Source organism: Hypanus sabinus, chromosome 15 (genome assembly GCF_030144855.1).
Source record: "Hypanus sabinus isolate sHypSab1 chromosome 15, sHypSab1.hap1, whole genome shotgun sequence".
Taxonomy (NCBI): Eukaryota; Metazoa; Chordata; class Chondrichthyes; order Myliobatiformes; family Dasyatidae; genus Hypanus; species Hypanus sabinus.
Window position 1 is genome coordinate 69166353 of NC_082720.1, and position 9235 is coordinate 69175587.

Here is a 9235-nt window from a genome sequence, read left to right on the forward strand (position 1 = left end):
AGAATTATGTAAACAAGCAAAGGATATGTAATCAAAAATATATTTGCAATATTACTAAAATATTATTGAAATATTAATTGCACCACACCCCTCTCTGCTTAGCTATAAACTCCAACTCAACATGGAATGCATCTCAAATCAAATATGTAACATATTGCTCCCTAGTCATTATAAATCAAACTGTGTGACAGTCATAGGCACAGATATTTAGCTAGGGTGCCTGAGACCTTTGCACAGAACTGTGTTTGTCAACGTGGAGTGGAGAGCGAGTTTGTAAATCTGGTGTGAACAAAGGATGCTGGGAATGGTGAGGATGGAGTGCTGCAAAGTGGTGTGTGGGACAGGTGGCAGAGAAGGAGTGTCAGGGGTGGGAGGTGGTGAAGGTGCAGACACACCAGACAAGGTCATTTGACACCAAACAATCTCCTCCTCCCCTTTATCCACCCATGATTCCCCAATTCCTGTGTCCCCCCCTCCCACTCTCAGTCCACAACAGGTTTATCACTCACATATGTCACGAAATTTGTTTTTTTTTGCTGCAACAGGACAGTACAATTAATAAAATTACTACAGAACAGTGTGTAAGTCTCAGGCATCTGAGCTATATGTACGTGCCCTAAGACCTGCACAGTTCTGTATATAAAAACAGTATTAGCAAATTTCAAGTTGTCCCATTTAGACCTAAAGATTTAATAGCTGTAGAGGATTTCTTGCTCTTCTGGGATAATCCCTCCCCTGATAGGGGGTGGGGCAGTGTTGGGAGTGGGTCACTCTGCTTGGCAGGTGAGACTTAGGACTGTGAAACAATCTCAGGTTCTGGGACCTCCTCCGTGGTAGTTGTAGAATTTGACTCTGGCTTGCTAGAAATAGTTCTGACAGCTCTGGACACCTTTCTTCTCAAGCAATTAACTCTGATCTCCTTAACTGAGTGCTGTGTCATCTCTAGATGACATCAGATGCAATCTCCGCTGTGCAAAAGAGTGATCCAGTTCTGTCCTTAATCTTTCCAAGTACCCACTGTTGAGCTGGTCTGTAGTCCCTTGCCAGTTCTGCTTGTTCAGGAGTGAAACATCAAACCTACTTGTTTGAGTAGCCCTCAATTTCTCTCAGCTGTTTGTCCTCTATACTCCTTCTGAGATAGGGTTTAAGGAGATCCAAGCAAGAGACAACCCAGGAACATCACAGCGTGTGAGTTGATGCTTATGAAGTGTGTTGCAGTGCGATCTGCAAAGAGGAAACTGGGGAGCTTCTAATTCAGTGTATTGTGTTCTGCAGACATTGCTTGCAGTGCACTCCTTAAACTCTGGACAAACCATTCCACCAAGCCACTTGAAGCTGGCTGGTATGGTGCAGGTGTAATATATCTTACCCCATCCATTTCCAGCAATGACTAAAATTGTTCCACTCGTCCATTGTCACAGACTAAGTGTTCTGGAATATCAGTCCCTGAGAAGAGGCTTCTTAACACTTAAATAGTGTGTGAAGTTGCAGTAATTTACCTCACTGTCTACTTTATCATGGAAGGTATAACAAATCAGCTGGGTCTTGTTAAATGTGAATGTGGCATTTTCATTTAAGACCATTTTACCTTTGATATGTTTGAGTTTTCCAATGCCATACTTGAACACTGCTGCGGCATCATCCAGTATCTTTTGAAACTTGCTTTCAGTTGATTCTATTACAGGGGATGTGGCATGCAAATGATGGATGGATCTCCAATCAAGTTGTAGTTGTCTCAGTATAATGCTGGCCCTCCTGTTCTGCCACATGCAAGCCCATTGTGGCTGGTTGGCTGTTGTTATGAATGTCATTCCCATGGGAGTTATCTTTTCTTTAGTACTTGTTGGATATCTACAGGCTTCATTTCAGTACCTGAGGAAGAGTAAGAATTTCAGGTTGTATACTGAAAAAAATTCTCTGATATTAAATGGAACCATTGAACCACTGGATATCTTTGAAGAGAAAGACAAATTGATTTTGTGGAATGACTGAAACAGCCAAGCCGGTGTCCAATTCAATTTGAATTAATTTGCAGTTTACTTCTGGTTTAAACCATATTGCTTGTTAGTTTTCACATTATAAATCTCAAGGCTACTCAGAACTGTGTCACTTTCATCATTATCAGACTTTTCATCAACAGCGTGCAGATTAGTGTTCTTTTTGAAGCTAAAGCTATAATTTTTTAGCTTTTTCTCCTCCATGTGTATTGATCTGGTGTATGTGAACCCCTGCCACAATGGTACCAGTATTTATTCAACCAGGCTGGTTTCTGTTTAGATGTCACAATTTTGTTCATGCTCTCTTTCAACCTGACTGTAACTCAGCTGTGTTCCTGTCTACTGTTTCCATTGATAATGCAATTTCAGTTACTCTTTTAAATGTAAGTTGTGCTTCATATAGGAACTGTTTTTTGAATGCTTTCTTGTAAAATGCCACAAACTAAATGATCTGTCAGCGATTCATTAAGCCCATCACTGAACTGAGAATGCTTGGACAATTTCTTCAATTCAGCTGTATGAGCTGACATAGACTCTCACTCCTTTTGTTTCGGCTTATGAGACCGAAAGCATTTCCAATCAATGAGACTTTCCATTCTAAATTTTCCTGCATTAAATATATCAGCATATTCATTCAATATATTCAGCTGGGTTGGTTGAGGCAGTCCAAGCTCTAAGCAAACCATATATTTTTCCATCTGTTCCATAGCAATACTGGCACTTAATTTTTTTTTAAATTGACTATGGCATTTAATTTAAAACACTGCTGAAATTGTTCAATATATGTCATCTATTTATCTGTTGTGCAATTGAACACTTCTATCTTTCTGATGTAGCCAGCCTTCATTTTAAAAATCTGTTATTATTATTCACTTTAAAACATCCTCATCACCACTGATATGTTTTATAATTCCAGAAACTAATTGACAGAAATACACAGGAACTGTGTATTTAGATATTTTCCCTCTTTTCTTTAGTGAGGCTTTCATGTATGACATGATGGTAAATATCATTCACATACTTCTTACCTATAACCCGTAATGAATTATGTAAACAAAAAAGAATGCTTAACCAAAAAATCTATTTACAATATTACTCAAATATTAAATACACTACATTCTCTACCTCTGATCATTTCATTGATATCTCATTCCCTCAAGCTGAAGTCAATCTTCAGCTCTTTGGTCGTGGTGACATTGAGTGAGAGGTTGTTGTGTGGCATCACTCATCCAGATTCACAATGACAGTTTTCAGCCAACATCTCTTGATTTTGCCAATGACAGTGGTGTCACTGGCAAACTTAGAATGGCATTGGAGCAGTGCTCACCCTCACAATCATAAGTATAAAGCAAATAGAGCAGGGGGCCTTGTGGTGCACCTTATGGAGAGTGATAGTTGAGGAGATGCTGATGCCAATTCAGACCGACTGGCATCTGTAAGTGAGGAAGTTGAGGATCCAGTTGCACAAGGAGGCATTGGGGCCTAGGATTCAGAGCTTATTAATTAGTTTTGATAAGGAAAAAGTGCTAGGCAAACTCAAATGTCTTAAGGAGGGTAAGTCACCTGGATTCGATGGACTGCATCCCAGAGTCCTGAGAGAAGTTGCTGAAGAAATAATGGATTCATTGATCATAATCTTTCAAGAATCATTTGATTCTGGCATGATTCCAGAGGACTGGAAAATTGAAAATGTCACTCCAATTTTAAGAAGGGAGGAAGGCAAAAGAAAGGAAATTACAGTCCAGTTAATCCTCAGTGGTTGGTAATGTGCTAGAGTCTCTTTTTATGGATGAGGTGTTGAGATACTTGGAGACTAATGATAAAATAAGTCAAAGTCGGCATGGTTTCTGTTGAGGAAAATCTTGCCTGACAGATCTGTTAGAGTTCTTTGAGGAATTAACAAGCAGGATGGACAAAGGAAAGGCAGTGGCTGTCATTTACATGGATTTTCAGAAGGTGTTTGATAAGATGCCACACATGAGGCTGCTTAACAAGATAAAATCCTATGGCATTGCAGGAAGGATACTGGCATGGATAGAGGAATGGTTGACAGGCAGGAGGCAGTGAGCAGGAATAAAAGGGGCCTTTTCTGGTTGTCTGCAAGTTCATCAGGAGTCAGTATTGGGGCCGCATCTTTTCACGTTGTTTGTCAGTGATTTAGTTAATGGAATTGATGGCTTTGTGGCAAAGTTTGCGGATGATATGAAGATAGGTGTTGGGGTACGGCTGCAGCTGGACTTAGACAAATTAGACGAAGGGGCAAAAAAGTGGCAGTTGGGAAATGTATGATAGTACATTTTGGTGAAAGGAACAACAATTAGATTATCATCTAAATGGGCAGAAGGTGCAGAGGGACTTAGGAGTCCTTGTGCAAGACTCCCAGAATGTTAATTTGAAGATTGAGTCTGAGATAAAGAAGGCAAATGCAATATTGGCATTTATTTCAAAGGCAATAGAATATGAAATGAAGGAGGTGATGGTGAGACTTTATAAGACATGAGACAGGCCACACTTGGACAGTTTTGGGACCAATAACTCCGAAAAGATGATTGTCATTGGAGAGAGCCCAAAGGAGGTTGACAAGGATGATTCCGGGAATGAAGGGGTTAACATATAAGAAGCATTTGGCAGCCTTGGGCCTGTACTCACTGGAATTTAGAAGAATGCGGGGAATCTCATTGAAACCTACTGAATGTTGAAAGGACTAGATAGGGTGGACGTGGAGATGATGTTTCCTATGGCGGGGGCATCCAGAACTAAAGGGCACAGCTTCAAAACCGAGGGGTGACCCTTTAGAATAGAGGTGAGGAGAGTAGTAAATATGTGGAATGCTCTGTCACAGACGGTGTTTGAGGCCAAGCCTGATGGTATCTTTGAGGCAGAAGTCAATTGTTTCCTGATCGGTTAGAGCATCAAAGGATATAGCAAGAAGGCAGGTGTATGGGGTTGAGTGGTATCTGGGATCAGCCATGATAGAATGGCGGAGCAGACTCAATGGGCTGAAAGGCCTAATTCTCCTCCTATGTCTTATGGGCTTATGGCTTTGAGGGGATGATAGTATTGAAAGTCCCAGCACCAGTGGACTACACCCCCATATTCTGAAAGCATTAGTAATGATTTTTCAAGAATCACTAGTTTCTGGAATATTTCCAGAAGGTCTGGAAAATTGCAAATGTTACTCCTCTCTTTAAGAAGAAAGCAGAAGAAAGGAAATATTAAGCCAAGTAGCCTGACTTCAATGGTCGGAATGATGCTGAGGCACGTGACAAAATAGGCCAAAATCAACATGGCTTACTTGAAGGGAAATCTTGCCTGACACATCTGGAATTATTTGAGGAATTAATATGCAAGAGAGACAAAGGAGAGCCAGTGGATTTTGTTTAAAGGGATTTTCATAATGCCTTTCAGAAGATGCCACGCATGAAGCTGCTTAACAAGATAAGAGTCCTTGGTATTACAGGAAAGATACTAGCACGTTCAGAAGATTTGCTGACTGGTAGGAAGTTAAGAGTAAGAATAAAGGAGTCTTTCCAGGTTGGCTCCAGTGACTTGTGGTGTGCTGCTGGGGTCAGTGTTAGGACCGCTTCTTTTAAGGTTATATGCCAATTATTTAGATGATGGAATTGATGGCTTTGTTTGCAGGTGATACCAAGAGAGGTGGTAGAATAGGTAGTTCTGAGGAAGCAGGTTGTCTGCAGGTGGACATGGACAAATTAGAAGAATTTGGCAAAGAAATGGCAGATGGAATATATTGTATGGGAAACACTTGGCCGTGCACTTTGGCAAAAGAAATAAAGGTGTGCACTATTTTCTAAATTGGGAGAAAATTCAAAAAATCAGAGGTGCAAGGTCTTGGAAACACTTGGGCAGGATTCCCTGAAGAGTAACTTGCAGGTCACAAGAATGAACTCAGGAATGAAAGGTTTATATATGAAGAGCATTTCATGGCTCTGGGCCTGTACACTCTGCAGTCTAGAAGCATGTGGGGGAGGGGGATTCTCATTGAAACCTATCGAATATTGAAAGACCTGGAGAGAGTGGATATTTACAGAATATTTCCTATAATGGGGGGAAGTCTAGCTTCAGAGGGCACTGCCTTAGAATAGAGAGGCATCCATTCAGATGAGGGATGAGGAAAATTTTTTATAGTCAGAGAATGGTGAATCTGTGGAATTTATTGCGACATATAGCTGTGCAGGCCAAGTCATTGTGTATATTTGAGGCAGAGGTTGATGGGTTCTTGATTAATCAAGGCATCAAAGATTGTGGGGAGAAGGGAGGAGAATGGGGTTGAGAGGAATAATAAATCAGCCATGATGGAATGGCAGAGCAGTCTCAATAGCTGGAATAGCCTACTTCTGCTCCTCTGTCTTATGGTTGTATGGTCTTATGGTCACATACCTTGTCAGCCAATCAGATGGCAGCAACGTAATGCATACAAGCATGCAGACCAGGTCAAGAGGTTTGATTGTTGGTCAGACCAAACATCAAAATGGGGGGGGGAAATGTGATCCTTGCCTTTGACTGTGGAATGAATGTTGTTGTCAGATGGGATGGTTTAAATAGCTGAGGAACAGCCTACCTTCTGGGATTTTCATTCACAACAATCTCCAGAGTTTTACAGAGAATGATCTGAAAAGCAAAACAAAATAAAGAACAAGAATCTAATGAGCAGTAGTTCTGTGGGTGAAAAGCAGCTTGGTAATGAGAGATGTCTGAAGTGAATGGCCAGTTTGGTTCAAGCAGATAGGAAGGCAATGGGAACTCATGTAACCATGCATTACAACGATGGTGTTTAAAAGAGCATGTCAGAATGCACACATTTCGAACCTTGAAGAGGATGGTCTACAGCAGTAGAAGACTACAAGCATATACTTAGTGGTCACTTTATTAAGAACAAAAGATACCTAATAACATGGTCACTGAGCACCTGACCATATATACAACCAAAAAAATGGAGAAAACTGCTGGAAATTCAAAATAAGAACAAAACAGAAATGAGGACACAGAAACTTCTGAAATAGTGGAGGACTACAGATTTAGCGTGAGTACAGCACACAAAGAAGTTAGGGGAAACTTCTAACTTTTCTCCAATAGAAACAAAAGTGTGGAGAAATTAATGGGAATGAAAGGCAATGAATTCCCTGATGTCTTGTGCCCCAGGTTTTCAAAGCAGGTGTCCAGAGAAATATGAGAAATGCCCAATGATTTGCTATCCCATTGTTCTTCACATTTCAGGCCCAACGTATTGACGCAATCATGAAGAAGGCACATACTTCATTAAGAGTTTGAGCAGATTCGTGTCCCCAAGGACTCTAGCAAGTTTCTACAGATGTACTGTGGAGAGCACCCTGGCATTCTGATTGGTTGCATCATCTTCTGGTCAGGAGACTCCAATGGACAGGATCTACAGAGACTGCAGAAGGTTGTAGGCTCCACAGCTCCTTCATGGGCACAACCCTCACCACCATTGCAGACATCTTCAAAAGGCGATGCCTGAAGAAGGTAGCATCCATCATTAAGGACTATCACAATCCAAGATATGCTCTCTTCTCACCAGGGAGGAGGGATAGGAGTTTATGGATCCACAAACATCTTAGGAACAGTTTCTCCCCTCTGCCATCAGATTTCTGATGACTCCATAAAAACAACTGTGCTGTTCTTTGTTTTGCACTATTTATTTATTTAAATTTATGGTAACCTTTATAGGTTGCAAAAAACTTACTTTATCATCTTTATAAATTGAAGTATTGAGTACAGGAGTTGGGATGTTTTGTTGAAGTTGTATAAGAGGTATTTCTGCAGTTCTGGTCACCTATCTGGTTACCTCTGGTTAGTTATCTGGTTACTAACCTATCTGGTCAGTTCTGGTTACCTAAAGATATCAAAAAGTCTGAAAGAGTACAGAGAAAAAATCCAAGTATGTTACTGGAAACTGAGAACCCAAGTTGTAGGTCGAATAGGTTATGAAGGTTGAATAAAGAAGACTTTATTCTCTAGAGCTTAAAAGAATAAGGCAAATTTTAAAGAGGTAGAGAAATTATGCAGTTATGGATAGGCAAATGCGTGCAGGTATTTTCCACTGGTATTGAGTGAAAGCAAAACTGAAGGTCATAGGTTGAATGCGAAAGGTGAAATATTTAAGGGAAACTTGATGGGGAGCCTCTTCACTCAGACAGGCGAGTGTGGGGATTATGTTGTCAGAGAAAGTAGTGGATGTGGTTTTGATTTCAACATCTTAGGGAGGTTTGGCTATGTACATGGACGTGAGTGATACTTCAGTAGGTCTCAAGAGGTACAGTTAATGTCAGAGAAATGTATATAATATCCATCCTGAAATTCTTTTTCTTTAAAAACATCCACGAAAACAGAGGAGTGCCCCAAAGAATGAATGACAATTAAATGTTAGAATCTCAAAGCCCCCCTGCTCCCCCTCCCACACACAAGCAGCAGCGAAGCAACGACCACCCACCCCACCAGCAAGAAAAATCAGTGCCCTCCACTGAGCACCCAAGCGTGCAGCAAAGCATCAATAAAGACACAGACTTGCAGTACCCCAAAGACTACCGGTTCACCTGAAAATGTGACATACTGCACCACAGGCTCTCTCTCTCTCCCCCTAATAAAGAAAAAAGAGATGTCCCCATTTCACAGAGAGAGGGGAGACGGAACAAAACAACTTGCTGATTTATGGTGTTAAAAGTCTGTTGTGGTGCTTTTTCTGCGCAGAGTGCCTCTAGGGACACAGCCAGTAGCAAGCCTGCTGCTTCTGATCTTCCTCGGTGTCCCCAATGCATCAGTCAGCGGTATCAGCCTATCTCTCGAGTCACGAAAAAGCAGCTCCCTGAAGGCGTGCTAGTCTTTTAGGCTGCAGCCTTGGGATATCGAAAACTGGCTGGACCTGAGAGTGGCTCCCACAAATAACTGAAGTCAGGGTGTAACTCCAGGTCAGTGTCTTCAAAAGAACCTTGAAATGGAAATAAAGAGATATCAAAGATAGAAATAAAGCTGTTTCTAAAGATGCAAGCAAAGGAGTTGCTGTTTAGCACCATCAGCAGTAAGTTCCACCCTCCTGTTGTGGAGGGTTATGGAACAGGTGTAGGTCAATAGGACTAGATAGAGTAACATTTCAGCATGGACTAGATGGGCTGAAGGGTCTTTTTCTGTGCTGTAGTGCTCTATGACTATGACTCTGTATTTCAAAGTTGCAGCACAATTTAATAGGATGGTATGAAGGT